General features: G+C 43.3%; 1 long non-coding RNA gene across 2 annotated transcripts in view; it reads right to left on the bottom strand.

Moving 5' to 3' along the window:
* The window catches only part of LOC108384754 (uncharacterized), a 52837-nt gene extending 26942 nt beyond the window's left edge, over positions 1 to 25895 (bottom strand). Inside the window, exons 1-3 of one of the 2 annotated variants that reach the window (XR_005055543.2) lie at positions 25443 to 25895; positions 13298 to 13415; positions 12747 to 12903 (exon numbers count right to left, since the gene is read on the bottom strand). This is a non-coding gene — a long non-coding RNA (uncharacterized lncRNA). The remainder of the gene's footprint in view (positions 1 to 12746; positions 12904 to 13297; positions 13416 to 25442) is intronic. The other variant, XR_005055544.2, reaches the window with a different exon arrangement.
* Positions 25896 to 25933: the final 38 nt, after the last annotated feature.

Here is a 25933-nt window from a genome sequence, read left to right as displayed (position 1 = left end):
TCCCACTGTCCACACCCAGGCGGAGCGAGAGAAGGTACCGGCCCTTATGGAGAAATGCACAGACAGGCAGAACTGGGGACTCTTGTCAGTCCAAAGAGGCTTGGCCAGAATAGAGAAAGGAGGTGGAGCTGAAATTGTCAGACCTGGGAAAACGTAGTCGGAACAGTCCTGCTCCTGCCAGAGCTGTGGGCACGCAGCAGGAGAGGCCTGCAGTGAAGAGCTCGTGGACCCGTGCAGGTGCAGAGAGGGTGCTGTGAAGGCGAACTCCCTGGCTTGGGAAACCGACTGGGCGCTCTACGTCGGTGTCTCTCCTAGTGGGATGCAAATGAGGCGGCTCTGCTGCTGAGCTCCCTGCAGAAGTGAGGTCGGAACCGCAGAGAGGACCCTCTGTCACGCATCAGATCCTAACTCGGGGAAGGGCGCCCTCCACCCCACGGCATTCTTGACACGCCGGTCTCATGTAAGCCATGCTGCTTCAAGGGCGGAGAAAGACCTCAATAATCCACCATGGAGACAGGTTGAGTCGAGGTCCCATAGCAAGTGGTACAGTCATGGCTGGAGCTTGGTGCCCTGAACCTTAATCTACTATGCCAGACCCCCAGCAGCAAATGGGGGATGGCCCTTTTATCTGCCTCCCAAGGCTGCCGAAAACTAAGCAGGTACATGTAAGTCCCACTAAGGAGTGAGAGGTATGAACAAGAGTGGCCTGTTTTAAAAATCACACGCCATCTGGGTCGGCCCGTGCATGTAGGGGTGCACTCTGGGCTCCTCGCCGCAGGTGCGTGCAGCCCGTCTGCCCCAGCAAGGCCCTTTCGGGCACTTCAGGAACAGGAAGGCGGAGGAGAGGCTGGCCAGCTGCAAGGAGCGCCGCAAACACTTTGGGGACATCAGTGTGGACAAGTGCTATCGGTTTGGGCAGATCTTCTCCCCGTTCCAGGCCCTCCCCACCACGGTGAGCAAGACTTCTTCTGTAAAGGGTTTTAAAGTCTCGTAGGGAGAACTGTTGACAAACCCCAATTCTTTCTCCTTTTGCAGGATGTTTTAGTCGGTTTTGGCTATAAAAATGCTGCATAACCATCCACCCCAAGCTCAGCGGCTCACAGCCACTGGTGTTGATGCTTCTCGCTCGCTACTCTGAAGGGAAATCCACCTATTCCACTTTTGTTCCCTGCAAGCTCACAGGGTAGGAGGGAGTAAAGAATTGAGAGCAGAAATCCATCCAGCACGAGAGACTAAAGCCAGCCTACCTAAAGGTCAGTGACCTGAGGTTTAGGGGAGAATCTGAAGGCAGATGGTGGCGACCGTGGTGCGCACAGACGAGGCCATTTCAAGAGGAGGAGGAGGTCTGGGGAGAGGGGGTCGTCTTTGTGGTACAGGAAGATGGTTCTGGTTTGTATCTCTCTACCTTAGCTGCTCGCTCTGCACCTGAGTCAGCTCAAGGGGCCATATTCTACAATGCATTACCTTAAAACTATTATGGCTATGTCTCTGTGAAACTTTCTAGACTTTGGAGGACATTCTAAAGATTCTCTGATAAAGAATCTAAAATCTGAGTGTGTCTATGAACCACTTGGGAAGGCTGATTAAAATGTAGATTCCGGGCTTGTATTGATTCCAATTCAGAAGGTCCTGGGTGGGGCCCTGTAGTTTCCTTTTTTAATGAATTCTGCATTCATTCCCTTTATGCAGCTTCCCAACCTTACTCCCTTCATCAGCACCCGTAGGTCTGAAGGGAGCCAGGGTATCAGGCCATGTAACCCATTCACAGCTCTACAGTGTGCCCTGGAACACAGATCAGGAACTTTTGCTCAACCACAGATCACATCCTTTCTGAACTTAAGAATCACCTGGGCAATTGGCCATGCTAATGTCTGGGCCTCACCCCAGACCAATAAAACCAGAAGCTCTGGGAGTGATCCCAGGCTTCAGGATGTTTTAAAGCTCCATGACAGGTGACCAACTCATCCTGGCTTTCCCAGGACTTACTTTTGCATTTTTCCTAGGACCTTCCATCTATCAGCACGAAAAGTTCTGGGTCTCAGGAAACACCTCAGTTCTGGTCAAAATTGAAAGTCCCAAGTCCATGGAACCTGTGCAAACCAGGTGGTTGGTCACTCTATCCACGTGGGATTCCAATGTGTAGCCAAGTTAGACAACTGCTGCTCTCTGAGCTTTCTAGAAACCAGCCCTACCCTAATTCCTCAAATCACAAGTAGCTGCTTCCCATCTATCTCTTCACTGGCCAACATTCCTTAGGCATGAGCCTGTGCCCAGAGCTAAGAACTCTGAAGGACCCAGGAACAGAAATCTCAATCCCACCCTCAAGGAACTACTAATCTGCTAGAGAAACTGAGCCATGAAACCAAATCATGTTACAAGATGAACATTAATAGGAACAGATGCAGAAGATGAGGTTTATCCAAATTTGAGTCACTATCTGCAAAATCTAACCCCCAAGGTCCTGCTAAAGAGTCAGTCTCAAGATAAGGACAACTTCTCAATTCACAGTACCACTTAGAAAGAGGAGATCTCCCATATATTAGGGGCAATAGCACCCCTGTATTGAGTTCTTACTACATGCCAGGTATAATGCTAATGACTTTACAAATCCTTAATTCTCACAACCTCCCCATATTAACATCATCCTCATGTTATAGATGATGAAATGAAAGCTGAGACATGTTCAGTAACTTGCCCACAATGACTGTTAGGCAGTGGTACAGTCGGACTGTGAACCCCCTGTGGTGGAGCAAGTGGTCCTGATCCCAACGTTCTACTTTATTGCTATTATTCTCGGCCTCGTAGGACGTGTGAGGACTGGCATTTCCCCAGGACCTGCCTGTGCGTCCACACATGCCGAGAATGGACATTTTGTGCACTGCTCAAGGTAATCTCCAGGATTCATCTTTGTCTTCCACAGAGCAGGGCTTGGGAAAGGAAGACAACAATCACGAGAAAGAAAAACCAGCAAAGCACATTAAAATGCTCTTATTCCCCCCAAAAGTTAAAGCAACAAAACCTCATGACATGAAGTAATAAACATTGCAAAACTGCATTCTGGCCCCTTGCTGAAAAGTTTTGCTTTGCCAATAAAGCCCAGGGACTCAGAAATGCCATGGCATTCTCAAATTTGACTTAACATTTCGATAACTTGAGGAATGCCACAAACATGCCTCTTTGTGGTCATTTTAGAGAGGGTGAAACAATTAGTAGCCATAATAACCCAACTAGGACTGAATCCTCAGTAAGTGCACTTTTCTCAGAAGTCTGGAAATGGGGAGAGGGGATGATTATAGTACATCAAATCAAGGACCCCATTCTTTCCATCCTTCTGGTCTTCCATCACCAGAGTGCTGTATGGTAACCTCAGGATTAGCTCCTCATGGTCACAAAATGGTTGTTATTGCACCAAAGACCACATCCTCATATGAGCACATCAAACACTGGAAGGCTGAAGTTTCTCCTCATGCTACACACACACACACATCAAGAAAGACAACCTCTCCCAGGAGCCACACAGCAGATTTCCACACTTAGATAGTGGGACTTGCGCATGCCATAACCACAGGGAATCTGGGAAGAGAAGTATTTGGTGTTTACTGGGAGGGCAAGTTCTACCATCAGGGAAATGGCTGATCGGGAAGCAACTGATGTCTGCCACAGTGGACACTCACTAGTTTGCAGGTGAGACCATTACAGTGAAAAATTTGTGCTAAGTGAAAATCTGTCTTCTTATAGGATCAGTCCTGAGGTTGCTCCTCTAAGAAGCCTCCTCAACCTCCAGTAACTTTTATTTTCCTTTAATATTAAAGGTAATACATGCTTTTAATAAAAACTTCTCAAAAAAAAAATAAAAACTTCTCAAAAGTACAACCAGTAAAATAACAACTCCCCCAAATCATACCATTTAGGACAACTCGTGTTTGCATCTGAAAACTTCTAGATTTCCTTTCAATCTCTTGCCATTGTTAGTAAGGCTAAGGTTGTCTTTGGGCCTACGTCTCTTTGCCATAGTTTTGACTGACTTGTCTTTTGCCCCATTGAGTATTTCTGAAGGGTCACCTGGTCTGCTTCAAGATCCCTTCCCACGTGGCCATGGCATCTGCCCCCAGCACTGTCCCCAGGCAGGTGGTCTGTCCTTTCCTTGCTTCAACCTTTTGAACATACCAACCACCCAAAACAAAAACAAAACGTATTCCTTCCTTTTAAAAAGTTCTTAACCTCTTTGGAGATTCATAGAGAGATCGTTTTTTCACACCATCGCATTTATCTCCGAACTATACAACATGCAGAAGGTGCCACAGTTCCCTCCTTTTTGGCACACGTCCTCTTTCCACCTGGGGTAAACAGCTCCCTTTGCAGTCGTGTTAATTCAGTTGTCTACTTGCATTTCATTTTACTGCCATCATTTATTCACATAGGCAGAATTTTGTATTTTCAAGTTTCCCATTTTTCTTAAGGTAGGGACTCACAAACTATGACTCTGGCCAAATCTGGCCCTCCTACTGCTTTTATAAATAAAGTTTAATTGGAACACAGTCATGCTCATTTGTTTACACATTGTCTACTGCCAGCAGAGTTGACTAGTTGCAGCAAAGACCCTATTGCTCACCCTAAACAGGAAAAACTTACTGATTTGTCATAAGCCAAATTCCCTTTTACAACTTCTGGCTAAGAGAGACTAGTTCATTGATCTCAGGGTTTTAAAAATGTCCCTGAAGTCTTGAATCCATAACTGTGTCCATCTAAACTTTCCATCATAACATTGAACTCAAGTAACAACACTAACAGCTGTTATTTATTTAATACTTACCACATACTAAGTGTACTGATTCATTTTTTTTTTTGCGACCACACTATGAAGTAGGTACTCCTATTATCCCCACTTTCCAGAGAAGGAACAGAGGCAAGGCAAGGTAAAGAGAGCACAGCTAACAAGTAGTCGAGCCAGAATTTATACCCAGGAGATACCAACTTCAGCACCTATGCCCTTACCGTTGTGCCCTCCTGCCTACCCTGCAGAGTCCTTCTCCCCCAATGCTACCCTCTCCCTTACATTCCCAGCCCGTTATTCCTTCCTGGTTTAAGTTCAAAACAGAAGGCCTCTTTGTGGTTTCCTCTACTCTTTTGGAGACAAAATTACCAGCAAAGGAAGTGAAGAGCTTACCCAATTCACTTCCTAGAAAGATCTAGGGTAGCCAGCCAGTTGAATGCTGTCCCCATCACCACACTCCCTGCCTGCAGGCTAATTTGCCATCTATATTAAGAAACCATCCCACAGATCTTGTGCACAACCTTATAGTTTGTGCATCAGTTTCTGCCTTTCTCTCTTTTTATTCTAACTCTGAGCCACTCTTTCCCATCTGCTTCAACCTTCAGGGGGAGGATTCCATACCCATGGGCAAGGTCCCTGTGGGTGCCAGTGAAAATTTAGCATCACTGATACCCTGCCTGGACATGTTTTCTTTTAAACAAGGTATAGCCTTCCACCCAGACCCAAGCATAAATAAAGTTCAGCACAATTACAATGGAAGGCAATGAAAACGAGCTCTACAGAGGAGACTTGCAATGCTTAGACCACATGCCTAAGCACGAAAAGGAAGGGCTGTCAGTTTAACTCACAACTGACAATACATCTGATTCGTATGCAGTTTTGCAGGAACCTATTAATACACAAAGCAGGATCTATACAGACAAAGCTTTCTTTACCGTAGGACTTGAGCAAGGCAAGGCTCCTAAGTAAGAAGTAATAAAAATTGCATCAGCCAGCATATTCTGAGTAACCACTTTGTTCCAGGCATAGTGTTGAAAGCTTTTGTGGACTTACCTCATTTAATCCACACTATTATTCCATGGTAATAATTCACTGTCATTAGGGATGAGAAAACTGAACTTCCAAGAGGTTGCAGCAGTGCCGCTACCGTCACGCAGGCATTTGACTGAGCGCCCTCTACAGCCCAGCCACCTCTGCCAGGCTTGGGTCATGCGCCACAGCCCTGATTAGCAGTAATTTATATTCCACATTTGTTCAGAACCTCCACACACATTCTTGCCCCATTCTGCCCAGCTGTTTATTGGTTATTTGCTCTCTTCTCAGCTCCCTCTTGATAAAACAACCCATGCATACACGACAAACGCTAATGGATTCATCTGTCACTGCTTGTAGATAATGTCTCTCCATTGTGGCTGCAGCCTCCTAGAGCTAATACGAGTGACAGCGGCACTCCTGGCAGCTGTGTGGGGCAGGCAGGCCTCCTGGCAAGAACCCTGTCAAGGGGGTATTAGAGCTTTGGGATATGCAGGTTTCATAAGTGGGGAAGGTAGGAGGGATGGAGCAGAGTAGGTGGAAGGTTCCTTGCGTGGCTAGAACCGTAATGCTGTTAAAGACAAGCTCGGGCATTTATGACTGGACCCTGGGCAAGATGCCTGTGTGAGGTTGAGGAGTCCGGCCCCAGGTTAAAAACCCATGTGTGATTCTTCAGGTCTGGCCAGAGGCAGCTAAGGTTTCCCTGGCAGGCTTCAGAGGGAAAGCTGGCCTCACACGGGGCACACGGACTCCGCAGGGCTCGGCCCCTCTGGTGGCCAGTGCATTTCACGTTTTTGCATCTTCACTCTGGCACCTTCATGCCTAGCTCTCCTTCTCAGAGGCTTTGGGTAGATGGATTTCTTTAGAGCCTCTGTCGAGGCCTCCTTTTGGGGTGAAAATGAGGGAAAGATCCTTAATGACATTTTTCTCCATCGTGACTCAGCACCCAGTACTTTTCCACTCCTAGCCTTTCCTCTTCCCCCTCCCCCCAGTTCAAGGTCCATAAAACTGCTGGAGCCTTTGGGTGGGGGCTGCCTCAACAGCCAAACCATCCCCACATCTGCTCTGATCTGCCCAAGCCTCACCAATTCCATGGGGAAAAACAGGACAGTGGGAAGTCAGCATTTTCTTAAATTTAGCCTCTCATTTATACCATCACAGTAAGTGTCTGAAGGTTTCACTCTTCCATTTCTGCCTTGTTACTTATGGGATTCGGTGGGGCATCTTGGCAGGGGGACTTGACTTTACCTGGAAAATCAGGGGAGGCTTCCCTGAGGAAGGGATGTTTAAACTGGGGCAAGGATGAGTCACCCAAAGAGGAGATGTCTTCCAGGCCTGGGAAATAAAGGAAATCCTAGTGGTGAGTGAGCACAATGCTTCCCAGAAACTGAATGGGGGCCTGTGAGGCTGAAGTGCAAGACAGGGAGTTGGAAGGGGGAAGGGGGGTGCCAGGTAGGGGTGAGGAGGCCCAGAGCCTGGTGCTGGGAGGGGCCTCAGACAGGACCAAGAACTTCCGATCAACCTCAGGGGCAGCGGCGAGCCACTGAACGGCTTCAACCATGGGAGAGCTGAGCTGTGTTGTATTAAAAGGGTCACCCCAGTTCCACGTGGAGAGTCTCTGAGGCTCAGAGATTAGACGCCCTGGGTACGGAACTAACGCCATGGCCCAGGCAAGTGGTATGATGGCCTGGCCTATATGGAGGCAGAAGAGATGGAGGGACAGGGATGGGTCGGAGACACAGTGCAGGCTGCCCTGGCAGCACTTGATGTTTGATTGGATGTCACATGTGTGGAAACAGAAAGTTTCCAAAATAGCTTCTAGGTTTCTGGCTTGAGCAACTGGGTGGATGGTGGTGTTAGTGCAATAGGATTATTACCCAGGCTGGCCTGGAGACCTATATGCCACCATCTCTATGCAAAACTGAACTCCAAGCCCCAAAACACAGACCTGGCAACAAATTACCATAACGGTCCCCGTAAAAAATGCAAACAGCCTGTGTTTTTACCATTGTATGAATGTCAGGTACTTCCAAACAAGGCTTGCTCCCTGTAAGCAAGCCTGGGTCTCAGATTATCACATCCTTGAGAAGCAAACAGAACAAAACCAGAAAGAAAAAACAAACAAACAAAAAACCTCAGTTCTGTTTTGTTTTGTTGTTATTTCTTGGTGACTAAAACTAAATGCTGCCACATGCTCAGAAAATGTCCTTTTGCGTGGTTTGTTTGGTATTTTTTTTTTTTTTTTAGTTTTATCTGGTAAAGTCCCAGAACTTTCAGCTAAGTAACCCTATAATCTGCACTTTGCGAATAACCATGTAATTGAGTAATTGCAGTAGTCACTGAGGGCTGCTGTGTGGACGGTAGGCTTTGGGGCTTTTTCCAAATGTTTTTCTGGAATGCCAGGAAAGGGAACATGTGAGTTGACTCTCAGGGCCCAGTGTCGTTTTGCATCTGCAGCTCCCTCCCGGAATAATCAAGGTGAAGAAATAGGGCCTCACATAGTGCACACTAAGAATCCCTGCACTGGGCTTGGGAAAATTTCCCAGAATGTTCTGGTTTTTTAATTGAGAATCTTGGGAATAGCTAAATCTACACACAGCCTACTTGAGTGCTTGGAATGGTCTTTCTGGAACCCTGCACCCTGCTGGTTTTATTTGCTGTTGAGAGTGTCTCGCATGCCTCAGCACATCAGCACAACCCTAAGATTGATTTATCAGCCCTACAGACTGATATTAATATCCTCCATTTTGCAGATGTGCAAGCAGGCCGGTAACTGTTGGTTGACCTGTGTAAGGCCACGCCCTTAGAGAATTACAGGGAGAGAACTTGAACCCAAGCCTGTCTAATGCTCAAGAAGATCAAGCTTCCCATTTTCCCTAAATGTGTTGAGCTGCGAGAAAACTGCAGGGAATTCCTACAGCCCTAAAACACTATTGGTATCTTTATCCCCTCCCCTTGAGTTCTAGACTTGCCAGGGTGTCTCTAAGTCCAACATGTTCCAAACACAAAATATCACATTCCCTCCAAAGTCTTTATTTCCTGCCACATTCCCATCTCAGTGAATAAAGCGGCTATATGCATAGCTCTTGGAGCTGGGCGTCCTGGGGCAATCCGAACATCTCCCTCTTTCCCTCTTTCTCTCTGTGAGCGCACAGCTCACCAGCTGCTCCTACCTTCTAAGCATCCTCCCTCCACTGTTCCTGTTGTAGTCTGCGTCATCTCTTCACTACACTTACAGGAGCTCCTTAGCCATCCTCCTTGCCGGATGGACTTCCCTAAAACACAAATGTGATGTCTCCTCACTCCCTGTATGGCTCCCCACTGCCCATACACAAAGGAGCCAAAATCCTTAGCATGCCACACAGGACTTGTCTTCATCCATTCCAGCTTCAGCCCCCTTCCGTTCCACCCCCCTCCTTCGAATGGCGCCCCCTCACGTCCACGCTCCTCCACTCACACCAAACTCCTCTGCACTGCTGAATATCCCGGATTCTTACCCACCTCTGTATCTTTGCACATAATATTCCCTCTGCCCTGGCTGGCCTTCCTCAGCTTGCCTCCTGGGAATGCCAGCTTATTTATCTTCAGGACTCAACTGGAAAATCACCTTGTCCGTGAACCCTCCCCCAGCTCACAGGCAGAATTAGGTCCTCTCCATTTTGTTCCTCTGTTATGCTTATCCCAGTAAATTGTGGTTATCTGTTGTCTGTCTTGAAGGCTCCACTTCCCTGAAGAGTGGTGATTATGCATTATTCACCACTATATTCCCCCATGCCCAGTCCAATGCCTGGTCCTCTGCAGCTACTCATTAAATGTCTGGCAAAGAAGACGATGAAGGAAGAAAACATGGTACTCAGAGTCTGGAAGGTCAAGTGTGGTTCTTTCTGCACTAATGCAGCAGCTGCTACCAGGGACTAAAGAAGATGATAGCAAGAGCACAAGGTGGCTTGAAGGTGGATGTGCCCGCGACAGGGCAAACAGGAGATCTGGAAGCTCCAAGACCTGAGAGTCAATGTCAGAGGACTGCCCTGCACTCGGCAGGCTTTTTCCTTGGGCAGCCCTGTATGTTTTGTGTAATTGAGGCAGTTCTGCCCATCTTATAAACCACAGTCTGAAAAATGACCACAATTTCAGCAGTCTTGCAGGGGGACGGGGAGGAGGGCTTGTTTGCAGGCCTTCCCCTGCCAGGCTGAGCAAATCATTTCCCAGGTCTTACTTTAACGGGAATATATTGCCCACCTGTTGGGTACCTGGCCTTTTGCCCTACATGTTGATGAAATGTTTTTAAACTATTAGATGTTCTCTTTCTAGATACCAGGAGATGCAGTCTCAATGGGAAAGCTAATAGATATACCTGGAAGTATCAGTGGTCACAAGACCACGTAAGACAAATGTTAGACGGTATAAAATCAGTTGAGAATTAAGAGGCACCTCGAAGACGGAAGGATGGATGGACTGATGGGTAGATAACAGAATGATCTCTGGACTCGGAATTGCTTCAAGCATTCAGATGTGTGAGAAAATCATGATGCTTCGAGGTGCCAATCTCTCAGGACTCCAAGTAACACAATGATTTAGCCCAGTTTAAAAGACTCGATATCACTTTAAGAAATGACACTGATGAGTGAGAGGTGAGAATTTTTAGAAAGTTGCAGGTTATTGATATTTTTTGGTTCCCAAATGATACCTTCTCGGTGACACTTCTCTTCTTGGCAGGAAATACTGACTCCTCACCACTTAGGAATGAAAATAAGAGGAAACTGTGCTTATTTTTCACCACCGGTCAGCCAAACTCCCACACCTTTGCCGTGCGTTTCCTCTGTTGGGTGTTGTTAAGTGTGGCAAGAAAATGACCCCTCCCTACTCCCTTTCTCCCTATCCTGCCTTCGCCTGCTGGGTGCCAAGCCTGTGAAAGATTGCAGTGGGGCACAGCTGGAGGCAAATGCAGAAAAAAATGCTCCATCCTCTACCCAGCATTCCCCAAGAAAGTCATTCTGAATCCCACCCTCATGGGGCGTCATGTAGCTATTTAGCAATGGCTACGCTAGTAGGGACAAAGTAGCAATTGACGAAAGGCCCTAACAGAATGTGATTGAATCACAGGGCAAAGCAAGCTGCTGAACCTTGTTCTGTAAAGAAATGACTTGGAAGAAAACAATAGAACCTTTAGAGCCACGGGATATGCTGCATTTTTCTAAACCCTGCTCATTGGGGCTGGTAAAGTTCACCTTCAAAAGTTTAATTTCCCTCATTATTCTTTGGTGCATTTTCTTTATCCCATTGAGACTCTCCTGGAGAGAAATTGAAACATGAGTTCCTGTTCTAATTTAGACTGCTCTTTTAACTTCATTTAAATTACTATTATCATGCCAGGTCTTCCATAATGATGCACCTTGGGAGGCCAAAATGTGTCTGAGGTGCAGGCCTTTAATGAGGATCTTAGTCCAAGAGACATAATTTGACCAGTCTAGCATGAGGCACTCACCGGTTCTACTGGGCCTTGTCCCCACTTGCACTGAACTGCCCTTGCCCCTTAGGAAGCATCCTACCTGGATTCCTTTCCGTTTTCTCATGACATAGGCACTGACTGTGTCTTTCTGCTTGGATCTGCCCGTCCATTCTTCATGTAACAATAGCATCATGCTAGAACAGTAACAGGCAGCCTGGAGAAATACCCTAATTCATGTTCACATAGGTAAACATACCATCATAAGGTTGTCCAGTTGAGAACAAAGTTACTTTAAAATGTAGTTGCTCCCCACCTCATACCCATTAGTATGGCTACTATTAACAAAACAGAACAAAACAGAAAATAACAAGTGCTAGCATGGAAATTGGAACCTTAGGCAGGAATGGAAAATAGTGCAGCCTCTGTGGGAAACAGTATAGCAGCTCCTTGAAAAATTAGGAATAGAATTACCATATGGTCCAGCAATTCCACTTCTGGGTATACACCCAAAAGAATTAAAAACAGAGTCTTAAAGAGGTATTTGTACACCCGTGTTCATAACAGCCTTATTCACCACAGCGAAAATGTGGAAGTGACTCAAACATCCATCAGAGGATGAATGGATAAGCAAAACTTAGCATGAATACAGTGGAATATTATTCAGCCTTAGAAAGGAAGGGAATTCTAACATATGCTATCACATGAGTGGACCTTGAAGAAATGATGCCAAGTGAAATATGCCCATCACAAAAAAAAATAAACGCCATATGATTTCACTTACATGAGATACCTAGAGTAGCATCACAGAGACAGAAAGCGAATGGTGTTTGCCAGGGGCTGGAGGGAAGATCCGGGAATTTGTCTAATGGGCAGAGGGCTTCAATTTTCCAAGATGAAGAGAGTTTTAGAGCTGGATGGTGGTGGTGGTCACACAACATGTAAATGTATTTAATATTACCAAACTGTACACTTTAATGGCTAATAGAGGAAATTTTATGTGAATTTTACCACAATAAAAAATTTTTCCATGCAGTGAGTTTTTGCACATATTAAAGAATCAGGATCATTCTGACCTTTTCTTGGGTATGAAAGAACCAAAAACTCTTGCAGAAGTTTCAGAAAAACAAACCACCATTGTTCTCTATGTAGCAGGGATCTTGACTTGAACTTAAGCTGTGTTTCCCTGCATATTCAGGTGCGAATAGGCATCCCTAAAGGCCTGTTGGGCCCATTTACTTAATCATCGAAGGCTGATCAAAGAAAAATGTCTCAATCATGGGGGAACGAGAGAACATTTTGGGGACTGCATGGAAATCTGTCACTCAGACCAGTGCTGGCCTGGAGCCCAGGCATGGTATACACAGTGGGAAGAGAGAGGACCCCCTGTTTGGTAGAAAACATGAGCAACTTTGGCAGCTCAGCTGTACCAACAAATTAGCAGAGCCCAAGGCTGTGGCACAGACTGTCTGCACCCCTAGAACCCGCAGTTACCTGGGAAGCAGGAAGGGGCACTAGCAACTCTGGCCCCATCAAAGACAGTATCCTTGGTGGAAATGCCAGCATCTTCAGTCCTGGGCTCCTCCCAGAGTTCTACGGTGGCAACATGCCCCTGAATAGCTCAGCAGGCAGAAAATGACACCACAGGGGCCTAGGGCAGAAGAAAAAGTAGAAGACTCTTAATTCCAATGACCTTCCGCTTGGTAGAGTCGAGAGGGAGAGACCTTTGAGCCTATGGCCCTTGGCTCTCTTACCACAGCCCCATTCCCTTTAGAACCCCAGCCCCCCACGCCATGGCTGGTCTGCAGAGGCTAGCCAATAATCAGCATCTATTGAGGACCTACCATCCCTCTTCATCTTTACAAGAAAGACCCACTGGAGTAGAAAATGTGCAGTAGAACACTCAGTGAGTTCCACTCAGGAGGCAGGGGGCCCGCGGCGTGTAACCCCAGACCCAGGAAATCAGGGAGGTGGTGCCCAGTTTGGGAAGAGGAAGAGGGAAACCTGAGTTCTAACTCCAGGTTTGCCACTAACAGGTGCCTCACCTGAGCCAAGCCACTTCTCTCTGGGGCCTCCGTGTTTCCTCATGCAAAATGGGAGGGCTACTTGCAATGAATTTCTCTGGGGTCCCCTCTGGAATTCATTTTTATAAAGGTATTCTGGCTAAAGAAGAGACATGGGTGGCCAACAGGCACATGAAAAAATGCTCAACATCACTGATCAGGGAAATGCAAATCAAAACCATGATAAGATATCACCTCACGATTAGAATGATTATCATAAAAAAGATAAGAATTCACAAGGATTGGTGAGGATGTGGAGAAAAGGGAACCCTTGTGTACTACTGATGAGAATGTAAATTGGTGCATCCACTATGGAAAATAGAATGGGGTTTCCTTAAGATGATCTAGTAATTCCACTTCCAGGTATTTATCTAAAGAAAATGAAAATGCTAATTCCAAAAGGTATCTGCACCAGCATTATTCACAATAGCCAAGATAAGGAAACAACCTAAGTGTCCATCAATGGGTGAATAGATAAAGAATACACACACACACACACACACACACACACACACACATGCTGGAATACTATTCAGCCATAAAAAAGAATGAAATTTTGCCATTTACAGTGATGTGAATGGAACATGATGGCATTTGGTAGAAAATAGGTCTACTAAATAAGTCAAACAGAGAAAGATAAATACTGTAAGATCCCATTTATACGTTGCTTTAAATGAATAAAACTAAACTCATAGATCCAGAGAACAGATTGGTGGTTGCCAGAGGGATGTGGGGGGTTGAGAGAAATGGCCGAAGGGGGTCAAATGGTAAAACTTCCTGTTATAAAATAATTAAGTCATGGGCAATGTACAGCAGAGTGACTGTAGTTAATAATACTGTATTGCATATTTGAAAGTTGCTAATATCTTAAAAGAGCTCATCATAAGAAAAAAACTTTTTGTAACTATGCATTATGATGGATGTTAACTAAATTTATCATGGTGGTCATTTCACAGTATATGAAAATTCCAATCATTATGTTGTACACTGGAAACTAATATAATGTTAGGTGTCAATTATACCAGAATTAAATGAATGGATAGATAGAAAAATAGATAGATGATACATACATACATACATACATGCATGCATACATACATAGATACATAGATAGATAGATAGAGGCTGGAATGGAGAAGTGCTAACGTATGCACTGCTGGTATTCCATCGCCCAGCTGGTTTGCCATCAGCCTGGATCATTCTCCCTGGGCCCCTTGTTAAAGTGGGGACTCTCACATCTGGAAAATGAACAGCCACAGGCTTCAGGAAGGTTTGCCAGCTGGTTTTTCAGATTGTCAAAATCATACCACCTTATCTTCCCTACCAGACTGGCCACTCTTTCGTTCTTCCCTCACCCCCTGAAGTTGCAAATACATGTGACAGATCAGCATGTTGTGACAACTGAATAAGAAACAAAGCAGTTTGCCTTGGAATGAAGGGAAGTCAATGTGGAAATTGGTTTAGTAACATTTAAAAGTGAAAATAGGGAAGCATGAGTAGAGGGTGTTACCTTTCTTCATTTATCCATTTCCCAATCCTTCCACTATCTTGTCCAGAGATTAAACCACACAGTCTTAAATATCAGGTTAATCGAGACGTGTTCACCCCAATACAAATCAAAATAAAATCTCCCCTTGCCAGTCATTTGCTGCTTGCTTTGTGGTCCCCAAGATGCTGACCTCAGGGTCTCAAACCAGAGGAAGTGTGCAGAGGAAGATACTGACTAGGCAGGACTTGAGCCTGAACTGCTGCTTCCTTAGGCCGGATGGGTCTGTCCTTAATTCCACAGTCCTGCTAATTGGTCGGTCAAGCCTGTTACGGATTTGCTGGCATTTGGCTCTAGTCTGGTCTTGATTTAAGAGAAAGAAATAAGTCGCACATCTTTAAGGGCAAAGATAATTGTAATGGGACGTGTTTTTCCTAACCAAAATCATTGCCACTGAATTCAAAAGGACTCCATCTCGCCAGGCTCTGCCACAGTTGTCCTCCCAAAGTGGGCGTCTGGGACCTTCCCCACTTGGCTTTTAATGTGGTCATCAGCAATCTTTGAATTTCTCCTCTTGTACTTTCCTCTAGATATTTTCCGAAGCTGAAAGGAAGTTTTTCTTTAAAGCAACAATTCTAAATTGCCCAGATAAAGGACTTTGTATTTGTTCATTTCAAGTCTAATGTTTCACTTCATATGTTGGTGAATGAAGGGGCTATTATTTTTACATACACTTATGTTGTGAACTGGCCCAAGGGTCATGCACACAAGTCTTAAGTTCTCTTTATAGATAACAGCATCTGCTGAAGAAGTTTAGAGTGGGGAAGTTTATCTGTTCTCTCGTCACCTTCCTGCCAGGTTATAGGGGAAGAAAATCTCAGCCCGAATTCTTCCTATCACAAGGACACTTTTTCAATAAAAATTTATTGGAAAGTAGACACAAAACAGCTCATGCAATCATTTCTGTACATTCAAATGAAGTCCCAGTTCTGTCTTTTGGGAATGATTAGCATCACCTTTCTTAGGAAGATCTAGTCAAGACAGTAACGACAGTTCCAGAGGAAGGATTCAGTTCCTCTCAGTTGGACCCAGACAACCAAAAATGTTCTAAAGGCAGAGGTTGAACACAAGGTTAGTCACTGACCCAGCCTCAGATGCCCACCCACTCTATGAGCACAGGCTACAACTCTGCAAGATCCTCGTACCCTGGTCATGGAAGGCAAGGGGTGTCTCCACAGTGTTTTAGCCAACACACAAACCCTTATTCTTCCCATTCTCCATGAGAGCTTATTTCTAACAATCACCATGTTAGTTCACAAGCTATTATTTTTACTAACAGAGGTAATTCTAATATCACTATGTTATCTAACAATTTCTGTTGTGTCTGGCCACCCAGCCTGGAGAAATTTGTTATAGAAGCCCTTAGAAACCAATACAACACTGAAGAGGAGACATGTAGCTGTTGACTGGCCAAACGGATCTGGAACTCAAAAGCCTTGTATGTGGATTGCAAGTTAACAAGAAACGGACGGTAAAGGAGGAGGTCTCTTTGGAAAGAGTCTGTAGAATGAAAACAGAGAGTGTAGGACAGACCTGTAAGGAACACCAACATTCCTGGTCAGAGGAAGAATGGTCTGCAAAGGACAAGGAGTAGGGAAAAGTAAAGAAATAGAAACGAATGTCCTTAAACTTGTTAGCATAGCTCCAGGAAGGAATCTTCTTTTGGAAACTTGCAAGGTGGAAATGAGAAATTTGAGGAGGATGCACTAAGGAATCTGGTGAAATCAGGGCAGGTTTGAGGCCTGGAAACTACAGAGACCTAATTAAGGGAATAAGATGGGGGCCTGGGTGTGACATAGGCAGAACTACAGAAATAACTGAGAGCTGGGGGTGCAGAGGTGTGCAGAAGCGAGTGTGGTGGGACATATGGAGAAGGAGAAGATAGGGCTGGCAACCAAACACCGCAGTACCACGCTCTTAGGATGTATGGACTCCTAGCAAGCCTACACACAGCACATGGTCAGGAAGAGCAAATCGGAGTAAGCCCGAGCATCCATAATAGTCATTTTTTGCCAGCACACACTTAAACTCAATGGAATCCATGATGTCCTGGAAGTGTAACTATTTCTGGCCCTGTCAGGAAAGGCCCCTAACTCCAACATCCCCTTACTTCTTTTCAAAATGGAATTCCTTTGAATTGACTAAATTTAATTCACTGGGGCCATTTGTATTAACAAGCCATTTTGCTTTATTCTGTGACAGCCTGTAAAATGCTAATAAGCATAGATCTTAACAGTCTCCTAGCTACTTTAGGAAAAAAAGTAGAGAAGACGTTCCCCTGCAAACTGAATTTTGATGATGTTCCTAAAACCTTCTCTCTGGTAACCCAAAGTAATTACACCCAGTTGGGGCAAAAGAAATCTTTGTTTTCTAGTTATGGAACAGGTGTTTTACAGAAGCAATTATCCGTATCCCACCAGTAAAAATAATCCAGCGAATTGATCTTTGATTCAGAAAACAGCTGTGTGATTCTACTAGCAACAAACCACTAGGAAAAAAAAACGTCGTCATTTCTACAGACCAAATGTACTTCACAGCAGCTTTTCCTGATTTCCTAGAATCCTGAGATTCCAGGAATCAGGAGAAAGTGCCTGTCACTGTGGGTTCTGTGGAAGCAGGGGGTGGTTGGAAACAACAGTCTGTATCTTGGCACAAATGGAATGTCATGAGGACACCTGTGTTGGATCTCAGGACCTGGGAGCATCTCACGTGATGTCTGCCCTGGGCAGGTACTGACTGACAACTTTCTGCAGGATGGTTCTGATCAGTCATTCACTCAATGTTCCCCCATGGTTGACCATCATCATTCCCAGGCCTAGTATGGCTGTCCTGCTCAAAAGCTTTCAGTATCTCCCCCACACCTGCTAAACTGAGCTGGGAACTGAAGATGGGCCGTGGGTGCTCCTGAAATCCTTTTCCAGCCCAGCGCCCCGCCCACTGCGCTCCACCACGCCAGACCCTCGTCTTTGCACTTGCTCTCTCAGCTAGAGGCAAGCCCATTTTGTGTGCAAGGAATGTGTTTCTTCAATTCACAAATCCTAGCAGCAATGATCTTGTGGGAACACATATAAAGTTTGGAATATATGTTCTCTGAACACATAAAACTACAAGCAAAATCGTTCTGACAGATATGCAGCCATCAGGTTTTCCATTTTTGACCATCATTTTGTTCAGTTACAGGATTTTTGTGAGCCTAAGGTGTACCCACTATAGAGGGCTCTGTTTTGTTTTTTCTCAACAGGAGCTCTGATGTTTTGCAGAGACCGTTCTTCTGAATTGCCCTTCTGGTATATCATTACACGGCCTAGGCTCCTTCAGAGCATTCCACCACATCAAACTGCATGTCAAAGTTATTGAATGTTTAAGGCACTTCTTCTGTATCAGGGTCAGCACCCGCGCATCATAAACGTTTAGAGAAAAGATTTCAAATGATTAATCATTGTAAATGTTAAAATAAGAGCATAATAATTGTCACCATCATTCATAGAATTGCCAGTACTCAAAAACAACAGATTGGTTTTTGGAATGAAAACAGTAATGACATGCAATAGTGAGTATTTTGTTTTACCAACAAAAGAGACATTAACAGTCAGTAATAATTTGAAGACAGTTTACTAGGCACTCAGCCCACTAGCTTAAAAATCATTTAAAAAAATTGTGTTTTTAATGTGGCAAATAATTCCAAATTTTGTGCAATGAATTTTCCATTTAAAAGTGGGTATTACTAACATTATTCCTTTCTTTTTAAACACTGGTGAAGATTTCTATATATGGGTCCAAGAGAAACCTTTCTTCATTTAATAGCATTTCTTGGAATTATTTCCTTATCTGCACACAGAGAGCTACCTTTTCATTTTTGGCAGTTGTATAACATTTCAGTGAATGAAAATGCCAGTCCATTTAACAGGTCCCCTATCAGCAGATGTTTAGATCAGTTCCCAATTGTGCATTATTTTCAACCATGCTGTAATCAATACCCTTGAACATTACAGCTGTCAACTACGAAGACAACAGCCACACACTTATGTGTGTGCATTTGCAGGCATATCTGTACTGAGACAAGGCTGCCTGTATGCATATCCAGGTCTTCCTCAATTTATGATAGGATTATGTCCTGATAAACCCATCACAAATTGAAAATATTCTACGATGAAAATGCATTTAGTACACCTAATCTACCAAATGTCATTGCTTAGCCTCACCTTCCTTGAACTACTCAGAACACTGACATTAGACTAGCTGGGCAAAGCATCTAACACAAAGCCTATTTTAAAATAGTGTTGAATATCTCATATAATTTATTGTGAACAAGAGAATGGTTGTAAATCGATTGTTGACCCTCGTGGTCACGTGACTGACTGGGCACTGCAGCTAGCTGCCATTGCCCAGCATTGCGACAGAGCAACACATTGCTAACCCAGGAAAAGATTCATATTCAAAATTCAAGGTACAGTTTCTACCAAATCACTTCCCACCATCATAAAGCTGAAAATCTTGATTATAACCATCATAAGTCCAGGACTGTCTATACATTGGCACTGAAAAATGGAATCCTTTATAAATAAACTAATTCGTTGAGGCCAGGCATGAGTTATCAGAAGTAAAATTCTAGAAATCTTTTCTCCTCCTCTCTTGATAAACAGAGCACCCATTCATCTTTCATTAGCAAGACTCGGGCCTTGGTGTCTAGATGGCAGGTTAAAATACTAAAATGCCACCCACCGTGTTCATTATCCTTTTCATGCATTCGCATCTCTGGGGAACCAGAACCAAATAAACAAACTCCTGGCATTTTCTCAAATTTTGGTCTCTGGTATCTATCTCCTAATAATTTCCAGAAGAGATGATGGAAAAAGAATCGATGATTCCTTCTGGGTCAGCTTCCATGGCAACTGACTGATGTTAGCATTGGAATCTTTCTTCTGATGATGTCTTTAGAAAAGAAAGAAGTGTGGAGGTGTAATGTGTAACCCCCATTTATTCTAAAAGGATGCAAGACATTTAACAGAGATGTTTACAACCTGGTGCTTTTGGGTTTCATATATTTTACTTTCTTGGCCTTGTCGGTTAGTTTTGATAGGAAAATACTCCGGCTTGTTTCATGGAAGTAAATGTCAAAGTAGCCTTTGGAATAATAGGATGCAAGCATGTATTTGTAACATCTCTTGTTATGAAACTAGGACTAGTGGCCCAAGAGAACTATTTGCTCACCAGATGTTTTATTCTCACAGCTCTGGTTGCCCAACTGTCTTGTTATTTATAAATCATGAGAGACTAGCCTGCAAGAAGAGCAAAGGCCTAAGGAATCATCTAAAGGCAAAGTCTGTTGATATTGGCTAAGTTCAGAGCTCCATATAAAACCTAATACTGTTGGGGAATGTGCAGGAGAAAAAGCTATCAGACTTGCCACCATTTATTGGAGAAATCAAGTCTTCACATGGTAAAATGTTACAGGAGTAACACAGTAACATGCTATGGAAGAAAGAAAATCAACCATAAGTGCTGAAGATGTGACTGGTAAAAGAATAATCAGAGTGGTGAAGGGACTGTTTCTTGAAAGAAAATTAGTTTGTTTTTGATATTGGGAAACTGCACATTTGCATAAGTAATATCGATTTAGTGACAGTTATATTTTAGAATTCACTGTTTTCAGCCCCAACACAGAAGCACAAATATGTAAGTACACACTATATGATGTAGCATTTTCAAAGTGGAGAAGAAAAGAAATGGTATTTAATCATTGTGTTGAGGCTTTCCAGTTTGGAAAAGGAGTTAGGTCCCTCCCTCATGCCATATACAAAAATAAATTCTACATGCATGAAATACCTAACGATAAACCATGAAACTACAAAACACTAGAAAAAATTGAAAACAAAAATTTTTTGGTTTTAAGGCTCAGAAAGCCTTCCCAAGCAAGACATAAGACTGAAAAGGGGTAATTGAAAAGATCTGACGTATTTGACAACACAAAAAAAGGAAAGGCCGCGCCATCAGCACAGTTAAAAACAAACCCACCAGAATGTAAATTAGTTCAACCATTGTGGAAAGCAGTATGGAGGTTCATCAAAATGCTCAAAACAGACCTACCATTTTGACCCAGGAATTCCACTCCTAGGAATTTACCCTAAGAACACAGCAATCAAGTTTGAGAAAGACAGATGCACCCTATGTTTATCACAGCACTATTTACAATAGCCAAGAATTGGAAGCAACCTAAATGTCCATCGATAGATGAATGGATAAAGAAGATGTGGTACATATACACAATGGAATACTACTCAGCCATAAGAAAAGGGCAAATCCTACCATTTGCAGCAACATGGATGGAGCTGGAGGGTATTATGCTCAGCGAAATAAGCCAAGCAGAGAAAGAGAAATACCAAATTATTTCACTCATCTGTGGAGTATAAGAACAAAGGAAAAACTGAAGGAACAAAACAGCAGCAGAATCACAGAACTCAAGAATGGACTAACAGGTACCAAAGGGAAAGGGACTGGGGAGGATGGGTGGGTAGGGAGGGATAAGGTGCGGGGAAGAAGAAGGGGGGTATTAAGATTAGCATGCATGGGGGGGTGGGAGAAAGGGGAGGGCTGTACAACACAGAGAAGACAAGTAGTGATTCTACAACATTTTGCTATGCTGATGGACAGTGACTGTAAAGGGGTTTATAGGGGGGACCTGGTTATACAGAGGATAAAAGCCTAAGTTGGCTACCCCAAAAATGAACTAAGATACGATATGAAAAAGAACTTCCAACATCAGCACTCTCTGGAAGATTCATGCCAGAAGATGATCATCAAAAAACCCCAACAAAGATCCACGCACTGCTACAGGTGTAGATGCACTCATCCCACCAGTTCCTGGACTTGCCATGTGAATGAAGAAGGAGATATCTAAGCTGGCCTGCGCATACAGTAAAACAACAAATTTGACTGGATCTATACTGTTGGAACTCAACCAAGAATTAGAAGTGCAAATTGTAGCGCTCCAAAATCTTACAACTACAGACTATTTACTGTTAAAAGAACATATGGGATGTGAACAGTCCCCAGGAATGGGCTGTTTTAATTTGTCTGATTTCTCTCAGACTGTTCAAGTTCAGTTGGACAATACCCACCATATCACAGATAAGTTTTCACAAATGCCTAAGGTGCCTAACTGGTTTTCTTGGTTTCACTGGAGATGGCTGGTAATTATAGGTATGTTTTGGTTATGTAACTGTACTCCTAATATGTTAATGTGTGTGCACAATTTAATTAGTAGTTTAAAACCTATACATGCTTATGTTACTCTACAAGAAGATATGTCAAAGAAATAATCAATCTTCCCATGTTTTCTTCCGCCTGTTACTTCTATAGCTTTTCTTCTTCCTTCCTAATTACAACCCTTAAATAGAATTCGTGCCTCATATCGGATTTACCGTGTATCATAATTCTTCCAAGTGGTAAAGATACCTCAAGACAAATGCTGGGCATAGAAGCCACAGGGCATAAATATGCAAAGAAGTAAAAAACTAACCTTTTCAAACAATAAGGCTTCTCTCTCACTTACCAACTTTACATTTCCCTGTATGGCCCCGGAAGATGACTGGTTAGCCAGAGACGGGTAAGATTCCTCAAGGGAGGAACAACCTAAGACAGGCACAGTTGCAGGGGGGCCATCAGGTGAGAAATTGGGGATCAACAGAGGTGAGGCTTAGAACCTCTCCCCCCCTGTTCTGAGAGAAATCTTCTGCATCCGTGGATGTTTTGTTGCCCTTGTCTAGCTCGGATTAACACATAGTCTACAGGCACACACCTGATCATCTACAATTGCTCTCCTACAGCACTAAACTATGTTTTCTACCTTTATCTTGCATCTACCTACCACTTCAGCATTTTATTAAAAATAATAATAATAAAGAGAGAAATGTGGTATCCACATATAAATCAAGTATAAAAATCAAATGAATATTCATATTTGGACTGATTGTTTATAGTTCATAATGTGTGATCAAAACCAAAAGTTTCTGTGATGACTGCCCTTGTACTGTTCACCATGTAAGAACTTATTCACTATGTAAGAATTTGTTCACCATGTAAGAACTTGTTCGTTATGCTTCAGAAGATTGGAGACTGATGAAAATTAGGCTTGGGGTGGATTAAGGATTGTGCATTGAGCATTGACTGCCCTATACAGAATTTTATTGTTGTTAACAACCATTTGATCAATAAATAAGAGAGATGCCCTCACAAAAAAAAAAAAAGTACACACTTCCAATTGTAAAATAAATAAGTAACCAGGATGTAATGTATAGCATAAGAAATGTAGTCAAAATATTATAACAACTTGGTATGGTGATAGCTGGTACCTAGAATTATCATGTATATAAATGTTGAATCACTGTGTTGTATACCTGAAACTAATGTAATACTGTGTGTCAACTACCCTTCAATAAAAAATAATTATCTACAAAAAAAAAATCCCACCATCCAACAGATGCTGTCCATAAAACATTCATTTAAAATAGAACTAGTGAAAATATGAAACAACAAAAACCTGCAAAATGGATACTTTGCGCAAGTCAGTAAAAACTACCCAATGTATTGGTTACCTAAGTTGCTTATTGAAAGCAAAAATCTGAAACAAAAATAAAAATGAGAAAAACATAAAAAAAAAAACCACCAGTAATAGCCTCACATAAAGAAATAATATCCTGAATGTAGAGTTCCTGCAAATCATTGAGAAATGGGCAAACATCTCAACACAAAACAAACAAAACCAGGTAGATAAGAAGAGACTACAGGAACAGACTCCTGTCATGACCAAACATGAAAATACACTAAACCTCATTTAAATATTAAAGAGATTAAAATTACCACAGCAAATATTTAACAAATATTGACAACATGCACTGTTAGCAAGCAGGCGCAACCAAAGGCCCTCTCCCACACAAGCTGATGCGACTGTAAACCCATAAATATTAATTAATTAATGTATGCCCATATACCTGGAATCAGAAATTCCATTTCCAAGAACCTTTCCTCAGAAAATACCAATGCCAGCACCACAAAGATACATGTGTAGGAAAAAAAAAAAAAGTTGACTTCAGAATTGATAAAGGAAAAAAAATATTGGAAACATCTTGAAATTCTTGGTCAAAGGGTAGGAACCTTTGTAAGTTTCCCTTTCTCTCTGGCTTACTTTAAAAGACTCTGTACATTTTCTACATAGGATTTAGGATAAAATTAATTAAACAGCTCTGCAATGATTTGTTCAATGATCATATAGCTCTGCTGCTTTCTCTGTAAGCTCCGTGAAGACAGGGTTCTTGCCAGGCTATGCCTGATGGTCATTATGGAAAGAACAGACCTTTCCAAGGTTTATTTCAAGACACCAAGTTTGAAATAAATCGCTTAGGTATTTATGAAGAGTGTGAGACTCCTAAAAGGACCTGCCTTGTCTAATGAACATGACATTACGCTAGGAATTAGAGGGCCCAACTTATATTGTGCCCATAACTCATGTCACCTGAACAAGGCCTTTAACCTCCGTGAGCTCCAACCAACACATTTGCAAAATGATAATATTAACTTCTGCCCTTCTAAAGATCTACTGCGAAGATTAATGAAATCATCTAGGAGGCTGAGCTTTAGCTCTGTATAGTCCTGATGTATCACCAAGGCTGAGTATTTCAGGCAATAAAATGAAAATTGAAAGATCCTCATGACAACTAATTGCTTCCTTCAGGAAACAGTTTCTTCAGGTTCTTAGAAACACTTTTCATTTTACCCTACCCCTGGCTCAGACACAGCAGCAGGGCCAAGAGGAACTCCTTCTGAGCTCTCAGGAAACAGGGCTGTGCTTCAGGAAAGGAAACAAACGCTTGTTTTGTTTCAGCCTCCAACAGGGCGCTTGCATTTTAATATAAATCTAATCTTCGCATCGCCTCCTGAGTATGTGTGGTGGATGATTTTTAAGAGTGTAGGTCCAGCTAATATGATGCTCTCACTGTGTCCCTTACCCAGAGTCACGGCCCCCTTTCATGGAAGCCGTGTGGCATGATGTGACCTCACCCCCGGTCACAAACGACTGGCTTGGAAAAGGGCAGCCTGCCCAAGCTGATCCAATCAGTGTCTCTTCTAGGAACCTGGAAAAGGCTGGCCTTTCTACTGACTGATACTTTAACTTTGAAGTGGTAAAACAACCTTCCTCTTTACACTGTTAAAAGTGGGATTTTTCCATTCCATTGACTCCTGTCCTAAGTCACAGGGCAGAATTTGTCCATAGAAGTAAGACTAATATCGCCATCTGTTAGTATTTCTGGCCTTGGTGCCCCTCCCTCTCTCCCCCCCTCTTTGTAATCAAGCACATAAACAAAGGGGTAGATGAATTCACACAACGTTAGTACTTTTGTCGTGAACCATTTGCCCCCACTGCCGTGCAGGTTAGAAAGTAAACAATAACAGGCTTTCTGATCCACAACCCCCCCTCCTGCGCCCCACCCCACCCCCGCCCAACTCTGCACCAGCTCCTGAAATTTTATAAGCCAACAAAACAAGCTTGTGGCTGGACAAAACAGCACACAGAAATAGACAAACCACTTCCTAGGCCAGCAGCTCCCCGGGATGCAAGAAGAACACGGCGTGGTATTTTCTATTCTCTTAAGGCAGGCTTTTTGTAGCAGTGAACACATGCAGCAGAAGCTGTGACGTGTGGCACTGGGGTCAATGTGAGAAACAACTTTGAAGGAGACCCATGTCACCAATATGGAAAGTCCCAAAACAAGTATTTATAGGATTGTTATCGCAGGTTAATATTTATTCTGTGCTGGCCAAAGGCCAGGCATTCCTCGTACTAAGCTCTCAGCATGCATCACAATATTTCAATGATCTTATCACCTAACTTGGCCAGTTTGAGTAGCTTGCGAAAGGTCAACAATATAGAAAGTGCCAGAGCCAGCAGTTAACATTCTCCCTCAAAGCCAAGATCCTGCACCACCTATAATACACAGCAAAACAAATTTGCCTCTGGCATTATCTCAATAATTGAATTAATTACCATTAGGTTATCTCACCATGCTACAAACTTA

Source organism: Manis javanica, chromosome 4 (assembly GCF_040802235.1).
Source record: "Manis javanica isolate MJ-LG chromosome 4, MJ_LKY, whole genome shotgun sequence".
NCBI classification, from domain to species: domain Eukaryota; kingdom Metazoa; phylum Chordata; class Mammalia; order Pholidota; family Manidae; genus Manis; species Manis javanica.
The sequence above is the reverse complement of the archived record's forward strand: the minus strand, read 5'-3'. Positions and strand labels throughout refer to the sequence as shown.